The sequence below is a fragment of the Eleutherodactylus coqui genome, unplaced genomic scaffold (assembly GCF_035609145.1).
Source record: "Eleutherodactylus coqui strain aEleCoq1 unplaced genomic scaffold, aEleCoq1.hap1 HAP1_SCAFFOLD_467, whole genome shotgun sequence".
NCBI classification, from domain to species: domain Eukaryota; kingdom Metazoa; phylum Chordata; class Amphibia; order Anura; family Eleutherodactylidae; genus Eleutherodactylus; species Eleutherodactylus coqui.
This window is the reverse complement of record NW_027102348.1, coordinates 10,606-30,164: the sequence shown is the minus strand read 5'-3', so window position 1 is coordinate 30,164 and position 19,559 is coordinate 10,606. Positions and strand designations below refer to the sequence as shown.

Sequence of the window (19,559 nt, the reverse complement as noted above, 5' to 3'; positions counted from 1 at the left end):
CCTTAGACCGGACCCCTAGCACACGGCTAGTACCAGCATGGCCTATGGGGGGCACACTATACAGTCAGCATTAGATAGGAGCTGTCTGCATCTGAAGAGGTTCTGCAGCAGCTTCAGTTTGCATTCTATTTAACCTCTTAGTGACTCAGCCTACTTTGGTCTGAAGGCGGCAACGATTTTTGGGGATTTTCAAATCCTCATTTCAAAAACTAAAACTTTTTGTATTGCGTGGCCACGGCCGTGTGTGGAGGAGTAATGCGTGGTCACGGCTGTCTGTATGGGGGGTAATGCGTGGCCACGGCCGTGTGTGTGTGTGGGGGGGGGGGGGTAATGCGTGGCCACGGCCGTGTGTGTGGGGGGGTAATGCGTGGCCACGGCCGTGTGTGGAGGAGTAATGCGTGGTCACGGCTGTCTGTATGGGGGGTAATGTGTGGTCACGGCCGTGTGTGTGGGGGGGTAATGCGTAGTCATGGCCGTGTGTGGGTGGGGGTAATGCGTGGTCATGGCCGTGTGTGGGTGGGGGTAATGCGTAGCCACGGCCGTGTGGGGGGGTAATGCGTGCCACGGCCGTGTGTGTGTGGGGGGTAATGCGTGGCCACGGCCGTGTGTGTGTGGGTTAATGCTTTGCCACGGCCGCGTGTGTGTGTGTGGGGGGTAATGCGTGGCCACGGCCGTGTGTGTGGGGGGGGGGGTAATGCGTGGCCACGGCCGTGTGTGGAGTAATGCGTGGTCACGGCTGTCTGTAAGGGGGGTAATGTGTGGTCACGGCCGTGTGTGTGGGGGGGGTAATGCGTAGTCATGGCCGTGTGTGGGTGGGGGTAATGCGTGGTCATGGCCGTGTGTGGGTGGGGGTAATGCGTAGCCACGGCCGTGTGGGGGGTAATGCGTGCCACGGCCGTGTGTGTGTGGGGGGTAATGCGTGGCCACGGCCGTGTGTGTGGGTTAATGCTTGGCCACGGCCGCGTGTGTGTGTGTGTGGGGTAATGCGTGGCCACGGCCGTGTGTGTGGGGGGGGTAATGCGTGGCCACGGCCGTGTGTGGGGGTAATGCTTGGCCACGGCCATGTGTGTGGGGGGGAGGGGTAATGGGTGGCCACGGCCGTGTGTGTAGGGGGGGTAATGCATAGCCACGGCCATGTGTGCAGGGGGGTAATGCGTGGTCACGCCCGTGTGGGGGGGTAATGCATGGCCACGGCCATGTGTGTGTGTGTGGGTAATGCGTGGCCACGGCCATCTGTGTGTAGGGGGGGTAATGCATAGCCACGGCCATGTGTGCAGGGGAGTAATGCGTGGTCACGGCCGTGTGGGGGGGTAATGCGTGCCACGGCCGTGGGTGTGTGTGGGGGGGGGGGTAATGCTTGCCCGCGGCCATGTGTGTGTGGGTTAATGCTTGGCCACGGCCGTGTGTGTGTGGGGGTAATGCTTGGCCACGGCCGCGTGTGTGTGAGAGGTAATGCGTGGCCACGGCCGCGTGTGTGGTAATGCGTGGCCACAACCGTGTGTGTGGGGGGGGGGTAATGCGTGGCCACGGCCGTGTGGGGGGGGGGGGTAATGCGTGGCCATGGCCGTGTGTGTGGGGGGGAGGGGTAATGGGTGGCCATGGCCGTGTGTGTAGGGGGGTAATGCATAGCAACGGCTATGTGTGCAGGGGGGTAATGCGTGGTCACGGCCATATGTGTGTGCGTGGGTAATGCGTGGCCACGGCCGTGTGTGTGTGGGGGTAATGCATAGCCACGGCCATGTGTGCAGGGGGGTAATGCATGGTCACGGCCATATGTGTGTGCGTGGGTAATGCGTGGCCACGGCCGTGTGTGTGTGGGGGTAATGCATTGTCACGGCCGTGTGTGTGTAGGGGGGGGTAATGCATAGCCACGGCCATGTGTGCAGGGGGGTAATGCGTGGTCACGGCCGTGTGGGGGGGTAATGCATGGCCACGGCCATGTGTGTGTGTGGGTTAATGCGTGGCCACGGCCATGCGCGTGTGTGTGTGGGGTAATGCTTGGCCACGGCCGTGTGTGTGTGGGGTAATGCTTGGCCACGGCCGTGTGTGTGTGGGGTAATGCTTGGCCACGGCCGTGTGTGTGTGTGTGGTAATGCGAGGCCACGGCCGCGTGTGTGTGGGGTAATGCGAGGCCACGGCCGCGTGTGTGTGGGGTAATGCGAGGCCACGGCCGCGTGTGTGTGGGGTAATGCGAGGCCACGGCCGCGTGTGTGTGAGAGGTAATGCGTGGCCACGGCCATGTGTGTGGGGGGGGGGGCTAATGCGTTGTCACGGCCGTGTGTGTGTGGGGGGGGGGCGTGGCCACGGCCGTGTGTGGGGGGGGGTGCGTGGCCACCGGCGTGTGTGTGTGTGGGGTAATGCAAGGCCACGGCCGCGTGTGTGTGGGGTAATGCAAAGCCACGGCCGCGTGTGTGAGGGGTAATGCGTGGCCACGGCCGCGTGTGTGAGGGGTAATGCGTGGCCACGGCCGTGTGTGTGTGGGGGGGGGTAATGCGTGGCCACGGCCGTGTGTGTGTGGGGGGGGGTAATGCGTGGCCACGGCCGTGTGTGTGGGGGTAATGCGTGGCCACGGCCGTGTGTGTGGGGGTAATGCGTGGCCACGGCCGTGTGTGTGGGGGTAATGCGTGGCCACGGCCGTGTGTGTGGGGGTAATGCGTGGCCACGGTCAGGTGTGTGTGGGGGGGGGGGTAATGCGTTGTCACGGCCGTGTGTGTGTGTGGGGGGGGTGCGTAGCCACGGCCGTGTGTGGGGGTAATGCGAGGCCACAGCCGTGTGTGTGGGGGGGAGGGGTGATGGGTGGCCACGGACGTGTGTGTAGGGGGGGTAATGCATAGCCACGGATATGTGTGCAGGGGGGTAATGCGTGGTCACGGCCGTGTGGGGGGGTAATGCATGGCCACGGCAGAATGTACTGAATATACTGAGTAGGTGGCTAAACCAGTTTTATGTGCAAACTAGAAACAATGCCCCCTCTTTTGATGTGCAAATTCGATTGACTTGGAGACAAGGTTGAACTTAACATGATGGACTTTTAAGATTACATTCTGGTCTGGGAAGAGATGTAATTAAGTTTGTACTCAGACAGTGTGGAGTCAATCTTTATGATCATACGTAACTGTTTGATGTTCACTTCACACAGGAGTGTGCTGATACCTCTTAGAAGGCCTTGATTTACAGCCACATTGTAATCTGTTGGAATGAGGACTTGGTCAGCAATATTAGAATGTAAAGTAGTTTGAAACTTAGTATCAGGCAACATTTGGAAGCGCCTTCTTTTCCTCTTGTATAAAAACTGGCAATGTTCAACAATAAAGGAGAATTCATTCCGATTCACTAGATTGTGTGTGTGTAGTGGCTTATTATGGTTCTCCTACGAGTACTCATTATAACTTTCCTTTGAATTTGGACTCAGGCAACATCAGCACTGGTCTCCATTGACAGACCCCCGACAGTTTATACACCCATGTGAGCGGCTGATACCAGAGAATGCGGCTCGCTCACACTCCACCATCTATATGGTATACACCCATGTGAGCGGCTGATACCAGAGAATGCGGCTCCCTCACACTCCACCATCTATATGGTATATACACCCATGTGAGCGGCTGATACCAGAGAATGCGGCTCGCTCACACTCCACCATCTATATGGTATATACCCATGTGAGTGGCTGATACCAGAGAATGCAGCTCGCTCACACTCCACCATCTATATGGTATATACACCCATGTGAGCGGCTGATACCAGAGAATGCAGCTCGCTCACACTCCACCATCTATATGGTATATACCCATGTGAGCGGCTGATACCAGAGAATGCGGCTCCCTCACACTCCACCATCTATATGGTATATACTCATGTGAGCGGCTGATACCAGAGAATGCAGCTCGCTCACACTCCACCATCTATATGGTATATACACCCATGTGAGCGGCTGATACCAGAGAATGCAGCTCCCTCACACTCCACCATCTATATGGTATATACCCATGTGAGCGGCTGATACCAGAGAATGCGGCTCCCTCACACTCCACCATCTATATGGTATATACTCATGTGAGCGGCTGATACCAGAGAATGCGGCTCGCTCACACTCCACCATCTATATGGTATATACACCCATGTGAGCGGCTGATACCAGAGAATGCAGCTCGCTCACACTCCACCATCTATATGGTATATACCCATGTGAGCGGCTGATACCAGAGAATGCAGCTCGCTCACACTCCACCATCTATATGGTATATACACCCATGTGAGCGGCTGATACCAGAGAATGCGGCTCCCTCACACTCCACCATCTATATGGTATATACACCCATGTGAGTGGCTGATACCAGAGAATGCGGCTCGCTCACACTCCACCATCTATATGGTATATACACCCATGTGAGCGGCTGATACCAGAGAATGCAGCTCCCTCACACTCCACCATCTATATGGTATATACCCATGTGAGCGGCTGATACCAGAGAATGCGGCTCCCTCACACTCCACCATCTATATGGTATATACCCATGTGAGCGGCTGATACCAGAGAATGCGGCTCGCTCACACTCCACCATCTATATGGTATATACACCCATGTGAGCGGCTGATACCAGAGAATGCGGCTCGTTCACACTCCACCATCTATATGATATATACACCCATGTGAGCGGCCGATACCAGAGAATGCGGCTCGCTCACACTCACCTATCTATATGGTATATACACCCATGTGAGCGGCTGATACCAGAGAATGCGGCTCGCTCACACTCCAACATCTATATGGTATATACGCCCATGTGAGCGGCTGATACCAGAGAATGCGGCTCCCTCACACTCACCTATCTATATGGTATATACACCCATGTGAGCGGCTGATACCAGAGAATGCAGCTCCCTCACACTCCACCATCTATATGGTATATACACCCATGTGAGCGGCTGATACCAGAGAATGCGGCTCGCTCACACTCCACCATCTATATGGTATATACACCCATGTGAGTGGCTGATACCAGAGAATGCAGCTCGCTCACACTCCGCCATCTATATGGTATATACACCCATGTGAGCGGCTGATACCAGAGAATGCGGCTCGCTCACACTCCACCATCTATATGGTATATACACCCATGTGAGCGGCTGATACCGGAGAATGCGGCTCGCTCACACTCCGCCATCTATATGATATATACACCCATGTGAGCGGCTGATACCAGAGAATGCGGCTCGCTCACACTCCTCCATCTATATGGTATATACACCCATGTGAGCGGCTGATACCAGAGAATGACAGCTCCCTCACACTCCACCATCTATATGGTATAGACACCCATGTGAGCGGCTGATACCAGAGAATGCAGCTCCCTCACACTCCACCATCTATATGGTATATACCCATCTGAGTGGCTGATACCAGAGAATGCGGCTCGCTGACACTCCACCATCTATATGGTATATACCCATGTGAGCGGCTGATACCAGAGAATGCGGCTCGCTCACACTCCACCATCTATATGGTATATACACCCATGTGAGCGGCTGATACCAGAGAATGCGGCTCGCTCACACTCCACCATCTATATGGTATATACCCATGTGAGTGGCTGATACCAGAGAATGCGGCTCGCTCACACTCCTCCATCTATATGGTATATACACCCATGTGAGCGGCTGATACCAGAGAATGACAGCTCCCTCACACTCCACCATCTATATGGTATAGACACCCATGTGAGCGGCTGATACCAGAGAATGCGGCTCGCTCACACTCCACCATCTATATGGTATACACCCATGTGAGCGGCTGATACCAGAGAATGCGGCTCCCTCACACTCCACCATCTATATGGTATATACACCCATGTGAGCGGCTGATACCAGAGAATGCGGCTCGCTCACACTCCACCATCTATATGGTATATACCCATGTGAGTGGCTGATACCAGAGAATGCAGCTCGCTCACACTCCACCATCTATATGGTATATACACCCATGTGAGCGGCTGATACCAGAGAATGCAGCTCGCTCACACTCCACCATCTATATGGTATATACCCATGTGAGCGGCTGATACCAGAGAATGCGGCTCCCTCACACTCCACCATCTATATGGTATATACTCATGTGAGCGGCTGATACCAGAGAATGCAGCTCGCTCACACTCCACCATCTATATGGTATATACACCCATGTGAGCGGCTGATACCAGAGAATGCAGCTCCCTCACACTCCACCATCTATATGGTATATACCCATGTGAGCGGCTGATACCAGAGAATGCGGCTCCCTCACACTCCACCATCTATATGGTATATACTCATGTGAGCGGCTGATACCAGAGAATGCGGCTCGCTCACACTCCACCATCTATATGGTATATACACCCATGTGAGCGGCTGATACCAGAGAATGCAGCTCGCTCACACTCCACCATCTATATGGTATATACCCATGTGAGCGGCTGATACCAGAGAATGCAGCTCGCTCACACTCCACCATCTATATGGTATATACACCCATGTGAGCGGCTGATACCAGAGAATGCGGCTCCCTCACACTCCACCATCTATATGGTATATACACCCATGTGAGTGGCTGATACCAGAGAATGCGGCTCGCTCACACTCCACCATCTATATGGTATATACACCCATGTGAGCGGCTGATACCAGAGAATGCAGCTCCCTCACACTCCACCATCTATATGGTATATACCCATGTGAGCGGCTGATACCAGAGAATGCGGCTCCCTCACACTCCACCATCTATATGGTATATACCCATGTGAGCGGCTGATACCAGAGAATGCGGCTCGCTCACACTCCACCATCTATATGGTATATACACCCATGTGAGCGGCTGATACCAGAGAATGCGGCTCGTTCACACTCCACCATCTATATGATATATACACCCATGTGAGCGGCCGATACCAGAGAATGCGGCTCGCTCACACTCACCTATCTATATGGTATATACACCCATGTGAGCGGCTGATACCAGAGAATGCGGCTCGCTCACACTCCAACATCTATATGGTATATACGCCCATGTGAGCGGCTGATACCAGAGAATGCGGCTCCCTCACACTCACCTATCTATATGGTATATACACCCATGTGAGCGGCTGATACCAGAGAATGCAGCTCCCTCACACTCCACCATCTATATGGTATATACACCCATGTGAGCGGCTGATACCAGAGAATGCGGCTCGCTCACACTCCACCATCTATATGGTATATACACCCATGTGAGTGGCTGATACCAGAGAATGCAGCTCGCTCACACTCCGCCATCTATATGGTATATACACCCATGTGAGCGGCTGATACCAGAGAATGCGGCTCGCTCACACTCCACCATCTATATGGTATATACACCCATGTGAGCGGCTGATACCGGAGAATGCGGCTCGCTCACACTCCGCCATCTATATGATATATACACCCATGTGAGCGGCTGATACCAGAGAATGCGGCTCGCTCACACTCCTCCATCTATATGGTATATACACCCATGTGAGCGGCTGATACCAGAGAATGACAGCTCCCTCACACTCCACCATCTATATGGTATAGACACCCATGTGAGCGGCTGATACCAGAGAATGCAGCTCCCTCACACTCCACCATCTATATGGTATATACCCATCTGAGTGGCTGATACCAGAGAATGCGGCTCGCTGACACTCCACCATCTATATGGTATATACCCATGTGAGCGGCTGATACCAGAGAATGCGGCTCGCTCACACTCCACCATCTATATGGTATATACACCCATGTGAGCGGCTGATACCAGAGAATGCGGCTCGCTCACACTCCACCATCTATATGGTATATACCCATGTGAGTGGCTGATACCAGAGAATGCGGCTCGCTCACACTCCGCCATCTATATGGTATATACACCCATGTGAGCGGCTGATACCAGAGAATGCGGCTCGCTGACACTCCACCATCTATATGGTATATACCCATGTGAGCGGCTGATACCAGAGAATGCGGCTCGCTCACACTCCACCATCTATATGGTATATACACCCATGTGAGCGGCTGATACCAGAGAATGCGGCTCGCTCACACTCCACCATCTATATGGTATATACCCATGTGAGTGGCTGATACCAGAGAATGCGGCTCCATCACACTCCACCATCTATATGGTATATACACCCATGTGAGCGGCTGATACCAGAGAATGCAGCTCCCTCACCCTCCACCATCTATATGGTATACACCCATGTGAGCGGCTGATACCAGAGAATGCGGCTCGCTCACACTCCACCATCTATATGGTATATACACCCATGTGAGCGGCTGATAGCAGAGAATGCGGCTCGCTCACACTCCACCATCTATATGGTATATACCCATGTGAGCGTCTGATACCAGAGAATGCAGCTCTCTCACACTCCACCATCTATATGGTATAAACACCCATGTGAGCGGCTGATACCAGAGAATGCAGCTCGCTCACACTCCACCATCTATATGGTATATACACCCATGTGAGCGGCTGATACCAGAGAATGCGGCTCGCTCACACTCCACCATCTATATGGTATATACCCATATGAGCGGCTGATACCAGAGAATGCGGCTCGCTCACACTCCACCATCTATATGGTATATACCCATGTGAGCGGCTGATACCAGAGAATGCGGCTCGCTCACACTCCACCATCTATATGGTATATACCCATGTGAGCGGCTGATACCAGAGAATGCAGCTCGCTCACACTCCACCATCTATATGGTATATATCCATGTGAGCGGCTGATACCAGAGAATGCAGCTCGCTCACACTCCGCCATCTATATGGTATATACACCCATGTGAGCGGCTGATACCAGAGAATGCAGCTCCCTCACACTCCACCATCTATATGGTATATACACCCATGTGAGCGGCTGATACCAGAGAATGCAGCTCCCTCACACTCCACCATCTATATGGTATATACCCATGTGAGCGGCTGATACCAGAGAATGCGGCTCGCTCACACTCCACCATCTATATGGTATATACACCCATGTGAGTGGCTGATACCAGAGAATGCGGCTCGCTCACACTCCGCCATCTATATGGTATATACACCCATGTGAGCGGCTGATAGCAGAGAATGCGGCTCGCTCACACTCCACCATCTATATGGTATATACACCCATGTGAGCGGCTGAAACCAGAGAATGCGGCTCGCTCACACTCCACCATCTATATGGTATATACACCCATGTGAGCGGCTGATACCAGAGAATGCGGCTCGCTCACACTCCGCCATCTATATGATATATACACCCATGTGAGCGGCTGATACCAGAGAATGCGGCTCGCTCACACTCCTCCATCTATATGGTATATACACCCATGTGAGCGGCTGATACCAGAGAATGACAGCTCCCTCACACTCCACCATCTATATGGTATAGACACCCATGTGAGCGGCTGATACCAGAGAATGCAGCTCCCTCACACTCCACCATCTATATGGTATATACCCATCTGAGTGGCTGATACCAGAGAATGCGGCTCGCTGACACTCCACCATCTATATGGTATATACCCATGTGAGCGGCTGATACCAGAGAATGCGGCTCCCTCACACTCCACCATCTATATGGTATATACACCCATGTGAGTGGCTGATACCAGAGAATGCGGCTCCCTCACACTCCACCATCTATATGGTATATACACCCATGTGAGCGGCTGATACCAGAGAATGCGGCTCGCTCACACTCCACCATCTATATGGTATATACCCATGTGAGTGGCTGATACCAGAGAATGCAGCTCGCTCACACTCCACCATCTATATGGTATATACACCCATGTGAGCGGCTGATACCAGAGAATGCAGCTCGCTCACACTCCACCATCTATATGGTATATACCCATGTGAGCGGCTGATACCAGAGAATGCGGCTCGCTCACACTCCACCATCTATACGGTATATACACCCATGTGAGCGGCTGATACCAGAGAATGCGGCTCCCTCACACTCCACCATCTATATGGTATATACACCCATGTGAGTGGCTGATACCAGAGAATGCGGCTCGCTCACACTCCACCATCTATATGGTATATACACCCATGTGAGCGGCTGATACCAGAGAATGCAGCTCCCTCACACTCCACCATCTATATGGTATATACCCATGTGAGCGGCTGATACCAGAGAATGCGGCTCCCTCACACTCCACCATCTATATGGTATATACTCATGTGAGCGGCTGATACCAGAGAATGCGGCTCGCTCACACTCCACCATCTATATGGTATATACACCCATGTGAGCGGCTGATACCAGAGAATGCGGCTCGTTCACACTCCACCATCTATATGGTATATACCCATCTGAGTGGCTGATACCAGAGAATGCGGCTCGCTGACACTCCACCATCTATATGGTATATACCCATGTGAGCGGCTGATACCAGAGAATGCGGCTCCCTCACACTCCACCATCTATATGGTATATACACCCATGTGAGTGGCTGATACCAGAGAATGCGGCTCCCTCACACTCCACCATCTATATGGTATATACCCATGTGAGCGGCTGATACCAGAGAATGCAGCTCGCTCACACTCCGCCATCTATATGGTATATATACCCATGTGAGCGGCTGATACCAGAGAATGCGGCTCGCTCACACTCCACCATCTATATGGTATATACACCCATGTGAGCGGCTGATACCAGAGAATGCGGCTCGCTCACACTCCACCATCTATATGGTATATACACCCATGTGAGCGGCTGATACCAGAGAATGCTGCTCCCTCACACTCCACCATCTATATGGTATATACCCATCTGAGTGGCTGATACCAGAGAATGCGGCTCGCTGACACTCCACCATCTATATGGTATATACCCATGTGAGCGGCTGATACCAGAGAATGCGGCTCCCTCACACTCCACCATCTATATGGTATATACACCCATGTGAGTGGCTGATACCAGAGAATGCGGCTCCCTCACACTCCACCATCTATATGGTATATACACCCATGTGAGCGGCTGATACCAGAGAATGCGGCTCGCTCACACTCCACCATCTATATGGTATATACCCATGTGAGTGGCTGATACCAGAGAATGCAGCTCGCTCACACTCCACCATCTATATGGTATATACACCCATGTGAGCGGCTGATACCAGAGAATGCAGCTCGCTCACACTCCACCATCTATATGGTATATACCCATGTGAGCGGCTGATACCAGAGAATGCGGCTCGCTCACACTCCACCATCTATACGGTATATACACCCATGTGAGCGGCTGATACCAGAGAATGCGGCTCCCTCACACTCCACCATCTATATGGTATATACACCCATGTGAGTGGCTGATACCAGAGAATGCGGCTCGCTCACACTCCACCATCTATATGGTATATACACCCATGTGAGCGGCTGATACCAGAGAATGCAGCTCCCTCACACTCCACCATCTATATGGTATATACCCATGTGAGCGGCTGATACCAGAGAATGCGGCTCGCTCACACTCCACCATCTATATGGTATATACCCATGTGAGCGGCTGATACCAGAGAATGCGGCTCGCTCACACTCCACCATCTATATGGTATATACACCCATGTGAGCGGCTGATACCAGAGAATGCGGCTCGTTCACACTCCACCATCTATATGATATATACACCCATGTGAGTGGCTGATACCAGAGAATGCGGCTCCCTCACACTCCACCATCTATATGGTATATACACCCATGTGAGCGGCCGATACCAGAGAATGCGGCTCCCTCACACTCACCTATCTATATGGTATATACACCCATGTGAGCGGCTGATACCAGAGAATGCGGCTCGCTCACACTCCACCATCTATATGGTATATACGCCCATGTGAGCGGCTGATACCAGAGAATGCGGCTCCCTCACACTCACCTATCTATATGGTATATACACCCATGTGAGCGGCTGATACCAGAGAATGCAGCTCCCTCACACTCCACCATCTATATGGTATATACACCCATGTGAGCGGCTGATACCAGAGAATGCGGCTCGCTCACACTCCACCATCTATATGGTATATACACCCATGTGAGTGGCTGATACCAGAGAATGCAGCTCGCTTACACTCCGCCATCTATATGGTATATACACCCATGTGAGCGGCTGATAGCAGAGAATGCGGCTCGCTCACACTCCGCCATCTATATGGTATATACACCCATGTGAGCGGCTGATACCAGAGAATGCGGCTCGCTCACACTCCACCATCTATATGGTATATACACCCATGTGAGCGGCTGATACCAGAGAATGCGGCTCGCTCACACTCCGCCATCTATATGATATATACACCCATGTGAGCGGCTGATACCAGAGAATGCGGCTCGCTCACACTCCTCCATCTATATGGTATATACACCCATGTGAGCGGCTGATACCAGAGAATGACAGCTCCCTCACACTCCACCATCTATATGGTATAGACACCCATGTGAGCGGCTGATACCAGAGAATGCAGCTCCCTCACACTCCACCATCTATATGGTATATACCCATCTGAGTGGCTGATACCAGAGAATGCGGCTCGCTGACACTCCACCATCTATATGGTATATACCCATGTGAGCGGCTGATACCAGAGAATGCGGCTCGCTCACACTCCACCATCTATATGGTATATACACCCATGTGAGCGGCTGATACCAGAGAATGCGGCTCGCTCACACTCCACCATCTATATGGTATATACCCATGTGAGTGGCTGATACCAGAGAATGCGGCTCGCTCACACTCCGCCATCTATATGGTATATACCCATGTGAGTGGCTGATACCAGAGAATGCGGCTCCATCACACTCCACCATCTATATGGTATATACACCCATGTGAGCGGCTGATACCAGAGAATGCAGCTCCCTCACCCTCCACCATCTATATGGTATACACCCATGTGAGCGGCTGATACCAGAGAATGCGGCTCGCTCACACTCCACCATCTATATGGTATATACACCCATGTGAGTGGCTGATACCAGAGAATGCGGCTCCCTCACACTCCACCATCTATATGGTATATACACCCATGTGAGCGGCTGATACCAGAGAATGCGGCTCGCTCACACTCCACCATCTATATGGTATATACACCCATGTGAGTGGCTGATACCAGAGAATGCGGCTCGCTCACACTCCACCATCTATATGGTATATACACATGTGAGCGGATGATACCAGAGAATGCAGCTCTCTCACACTCCACCATCTATATGGTATAAACACCCATGTGAGCGGCTGATACCAGAGAATGCAGCTCGCTCACACTCCACCATCTATATGGTATATACACCCATGTGAGCGGCTGATACCAGAGAATGCGGCTCGCTCACACTCCACCATCTATATGGTATATACCCATATGAGCGGCTGATACCAGAGAATGCGGCTCGCTCACACTCCACCATCTATATGGTATATACCCATGTGAGCGGCTGATACCAGAGAATGCGGCTCGCTCACACTCCACCATCTATATGGTATATACCCATGTGAGCGGCTGATACCAGAGAATGCAGCTCGCTCACACTCCACCATCTATATGGTATATACCCATGTGAGCGGCTGATACCAGAGAATGCAGCTCGCTCACACTCCGCCATCTATATGGTATATACACCCATGTGAGCGGCTGATACCAGAGAATGCAGCTCCCTCACACTCCACCATCTATATGGTATATACACCCATGTGAGCGGCTGATACCAGAGAATGCAGCTCCCTCACACTCCACCATCTATATGGTATATACCCATGTGAGCGGCTGATACCAGAGAATGCGGCTCGCTCACACTCCACCATCTATATGGTATATACACCCATGTGAGTGGCTGATACCAGAGAATGCGGCTCGCTCACACTCCGCCATCTATATGGTATATACACCCATGTGAGCGGCTGATAGCAGAGAATGCGGCTCGCTCACACTCCACCATCTATATGGTATATACACCCATGTGAGCGGCTGATACCAGAGAATGCGGCTCGCTCACACTCCACCATCTATATGGTATATACACCCATGTGAGCGGCTGATACCAGAGAATGCGGCTCGCTCACACTCCGCCATCTATATGATATATACACCCATGTGAGCGGCTGATACCAGAGAATGCGGCTCGCTCACACTCCTCCATCTATATGGTATATACACCCATGTGAGCGGCTGATACCAGAGAATGACAGCTCCCTCACACTCCACCATCTATATGGTATAGACACCCATGTGAGCGGCTGATACCAGAGAATGCAGCTCCCTCACACTCCACCATCTATATGGTATATACCCATCTGAGTGGCTGATACCAGAGAATGCGGCTCGCTGACACTCCACCATCTATATGGTATATACCCATGTGAGCGGCTGATACCACAGAATGCGGCTCGCTCACACTCCACCATCTATATGGTATATACACCCATGTGAGCGGCTGATACCAGAGAATGCGGCTCGCTCACACTCCACCATCTATATGGTATATACCCATGTGAGTGGCTGATACCAGAGAATGCGGCTCGCTCACACTCCGCCATCTATATGGTATATACCCATGTGAGTGGCTGATACCAGAGAATGCGGCTCCATCACACTCCACCATCTATATGGTATATACACCCATGTGAGCGGCTGATACCAGAGAATGCAGCTCCCTCACCCTCCACCATCTATATGGTATATACACCCATGTGAGCGGCTGATACCAGAGAATGCGGCTCGCTCACACTCCACCATCTATATGGTATATACCCATGTGAGCGGCTGATAGCAGAGAATGCGGCTCGCTCACACTCCACCATCTATATGGTATATACACCCATGTGAGCGGCTGATACCAGAGAATGCGGCTCGCTCACACTCCACCATCTATATGGTATATACACCCATGTGATTGGCTGATAGCAGAGAATGCGGCTCGCTCACACTCCACCATCTATATGGTATACACCCATGTGAGCGGCTGATACCAGAGAATGCGGCTCGCTCACACTCCACCATCTATATGGTATATACCCATGTGAGTGGCTGATACCAGAGAATGCAGCTCGCTCACACTCCACCATCTATATGGTATATACACCCATGTGAGCGGCTGATACCAGAGAATGCGGCTCGCTCACACTCCACCATCTATATGGTATATACCCATATGAGCGGCTGATACCAGAGAATGCGGCTCGCTCACACTCCACCATCTATATGGTATATACCCATGTGAGCGGCTGATACCAGAGAATGCGGCTCGCTCACACTCCACCATCTATATGGTATATACCCATGTGAGCGGCTGATACCAGAGAATGCAGCTCGCTCACACTCCACCATCTATATGGTATATACCCATGTGAGCGGCTGATACCAGAGAATGCAGCTCACTCACACTCCGCCATCTATATGGTATATACACCCATGTGAGCGGCTGATACCAGAGAATGCGGCTCGCTCACACTCCACCATCTATATGGTATATACCCATGTGAGCGGCTGATACCAGAGAATGCGGCTCGCTCACACTCCACCATCTATATGGTATATACCCATGTGAGCGGCTGATACCAGAGAATGCAGCTCCCTCACACTCCACCATCTATATGGTATATACCCATATGAGCGGCTGATACCAGAGAATGCGGCTCGCTCACACTCCACCATCTATATGGTATATACACCCATGTGAGCGGCTGATACCAGAGAATGCGGCTCGCTCACACTCCACCATCTATATGGTATATACCCATGTGAGCGGCTGATACCAGAGAATGCAGCTCGCTCACACTCCACCATCTATATGGTATATACCCATGTGAGCGGCTGATACCAGAGAATGCAGCTCGCTCACACTCCGCCATCTATATGGTATATACACCCATGTGAGCGGCTGATACCAGAGAATGCAGCTCCCTCACACTCCACCATCTATATGGTATATACACCCATGTGAGCGGCTGATACCAGAGAATGCAGCTCGCTCACACTCCACCATCTATATGGTATATACCCATGTGAGCGGCTGATACCAGAGAATGCAGCTCCCTCACACTCCACCATCTATATGGTATATACACCCATGTGAGTGGCTGATACCAGAGAATGCAGCTCCCTCACACTCCACCATCTATATGGTATATACCCATGTGAGCGGCTGATACCAGAGAATGCGGCTCGCTCACACTCCACCATCTATATGGTATATACACCCATGTGAGTGGCTGATACCAGAGAATGCGGCTCGTTCACACTCCACCATCTATATGGTATATACCCATCTGAGTGGCTGATACCAGAGAATGCAGCTCGCTCACACTCCACCATCTATATGGTATATACCCATGTGAGCGGCTGATACCAGAGAATGCGGCTCCCTCACACTCCGCCATCTATATGGTATATACCCATGTGAGCGGCTGATACCAGAGAATGCAGCTCCCTCACACTCCACCATCTATATGGTATATACCCATGTGAGCGGCTGATACCAGAGAATGCAGCTCGCTCACACTCCACCATCTATATGGTATATACCCATGTGAGTGGCTGATACCAGAGAATGCGGCTCGCTGACACTCCACCATCTATATGGTATATACCCATGTGAGCGGCTGATACCAGAGAATGCGGCTCGCTCACACTCCACCATCTATATGGTATATACCCATGTGAGCGGCTGATACCAGAGAATGCAGCTCGCTCACACTCCACCATCTATATGGTATATACCCATGTGAGCGGCTGATACCAGAGAATGCAGCTCGCTCACACTCCGCCATCTATATGGTATATACACCCATGTGAGCGGCTGATACCAGAGAATGCAGCTCCCTCACACTCCACCATAACAACGAGGCCAATTCCTACTTCTGGGGTAAATTACTGACCTGCTGCAAGTCCTCAGAGCGGAGGGAAGGGCTGGTGGCTGCAGGACCTGTGTGACGTCACTGTCATGTGATCATAGGGGAGGAGGTCTAGTGGCTACAGGACCTGTGTGACATCACTGTCACGTGATCATAGGGGAGGAGGTCTAGTGGCTACAGGACCTATGTGACATCACTGTCATGTGATCATAGGGGAGGAGGTCTAGTGGCTACAGGACCTATGTGACGTCACTGCCATGTGATCATAGGGGGGGAGGTCTAGGGGCTGCAGGACCTGTGTGACGTCACAGGCATGTGATCAAACGGGAGGAGGGAAACTCTTAGCGGTTGCAGGACCTGTGTGACGTCACTGTCATGTGATCAAACAGGAGGAGGGAAGTCCTTAGTGGCTGCAGGACCTGCGTGATATCACGGTCCTGTGATCAGAGAGGAGCTTCAGGTGGCTGCATGACCTGTGGGATGTCAGTCATGTGATCATATAAGATTGTTTTTTTTGGTGGTTGCAACACTTCTGCTCAATTCAACCCAAACAACCAATCACCGTGAATCAGCCAACCCAAACAACCAATCACCGTGAATCAGCCAACCCAAACAACCAATCACCGTGAATCAGCCAACCCAAACAACCAATCACCGTGAATCAGCCAACCCAAACAACCAATCACCGTGAATCGGCCAACCCAAACAACCAATCACCGTGAATCGGCCAACCCAAACAACCATTCACCGTGAATCGGCCAACCCAAACAACCAATCACCGTGAATCGGCCAACCGAAAAAAAAAAAAAATCACTGTGAATCGGCCAACCCAAACAACCAATCACCGTGAATCAGCCAACCCAAACAACCAATCACTTTCAATCGGCCAACTCAAACAACCAATTCGGTTGTGATTTGAGTAGAAGTGTTGTGGAATATAGATATATGCCTGCAGGACCTGTGTGATGTCACAGTCACATGACTGCAGCCCTGAGCAGGCAGCACGTGAAAAGACGGCCGGTGATCACATGACTGCTGTACGTGAGGAGGTGGGGAAGGAGAGCAGGATCTGCGCCTTATTATAGAGGTCTGTGTAATATAGTAGACTGTATATATAGGTGTATACTGTGTGTGTATATAGGTGTATAGTTATATAATACAGGGGTGTATATAATGTAGTATACTGTATATAGTGTATACTGTGTGTATATAGGAGTATAGTTATATAATACAGGGGTGTATATAATGTAGTATACTGTATATAGTGTATACTGTGTGTATATATAGGTGTATAGTTATATAATACAGGGTGTATATAATGTAGTATACTGTATATAGTGTATACTGTGTGTATATATAGGTGTATAGTTATATAATACAGGGTGTATATAATGTAGTATACTGTATATAGTGTATACTGTGTATATATAGGTGTATAGTTATATAATACAGGGTGTATATAATGTAGTATACTGTATATAGTGTATACTGTGTGTATATAGGTGTATAGTTATATAATACAGGGTGTATATAATGTAGTATACTGTATATAGTGTATACTGTGTGTATATAGGTGTATAGTTATATAATACAGGGGTGTATATAATGTAGTATACTGTATATAGTGTATACTGTGTGTATATATAGGTGTATAGTTATATAATACAGGGTGTATATAATGTAGTATACTGTATATAGTGTATACTGTGTGTATATAGGTGTATAGTTATATAATACAGGGTGTATATAATGTAGTATACTGTATATAGTGTATACTGTGTATATATAGGTGTATAGTTATATAATACAGGGTGTATATAATGTAGTATACTGTATATAGTGTATACTGTGTGTATATAGGTGTATAGTTATATAATACAGGGTGTATATAATGTAGTATACTGTATATAGTGTATACTGTGTGTATATAGGTGTATAGCTATATAATACAGGGTGTATATAATGTAGTATGCTGTATATAGTGTATACTGTGTGTATATAGGTGTATAGTTATATAATACAGGGTGTATATAATGTAGTATACTGTATATAGTGTATACTGTGTGTATATAGGTGTATAGTTATATAATACAGGGGTGTATATAATGTAGTATACTGTATATAGTGTATACTGTGTGTGTATATAGGTGTATAGTTATATAATACAGGGTGTATATAATGTAGTATACTGTATATAGTGTATACTGTGTGTATATATAGGTGTATAGTTATATAATACAGGGTGTATATAATGTAGTATACTGTATATAGTGTATACTGTGTGTATATATAGGTGTATAGTTATATAATACAGGGGTGTATATAATGTAGTATACTGTATATAGTGTATACTGTGTATATATAGGTGTATAGTTATATAATACAGGGTGTATATAATGTAGTATGCTGTATATAGTGTATACTGTGTGTATATAGGTGTATAGTTATATAATACAGGGTGTATATAATGTAGTATACTGTATATAGTGTATACTGTGTGTATATAGGTGTATAGTTATATAATACAGGGTGTATATAATGTAGTATACTGTATATAGTGTATACTGTGTGTATATAGGTGTATAGTTATATAATACAGGGGTGTATATAATGTAGTATACTGTATATAGTGTATACTGTGTGTATATATAGGTGTATAGT

At 49.9% G+C, this 19,559-nt stretch overlaps 1 protein-coding gene across 1 annotated transcript in view; it reads right to left on the bottom strand.

Moving 5' to 3' along the window:
* Window positions 1-16,960, bottom strand: part of LOC136601929 (gastrula zinc finger protein XlCGF66.1-like) — a 37,001-nt gene extending 20,041 nt beyond the window's left edge. Inside the window, exon 1 of the mRNA XM_066588851.1 lies at window positions 16,923-16,960. The gene's annotated coding sequence lies outside the window, so the exon portion shown is untranslated. The remainder of the gene's footprint in view (window positions 1-16,922) is intronic.
* Window positions 16,961-19,559: the final 2,599 nt, after the last annotated feature.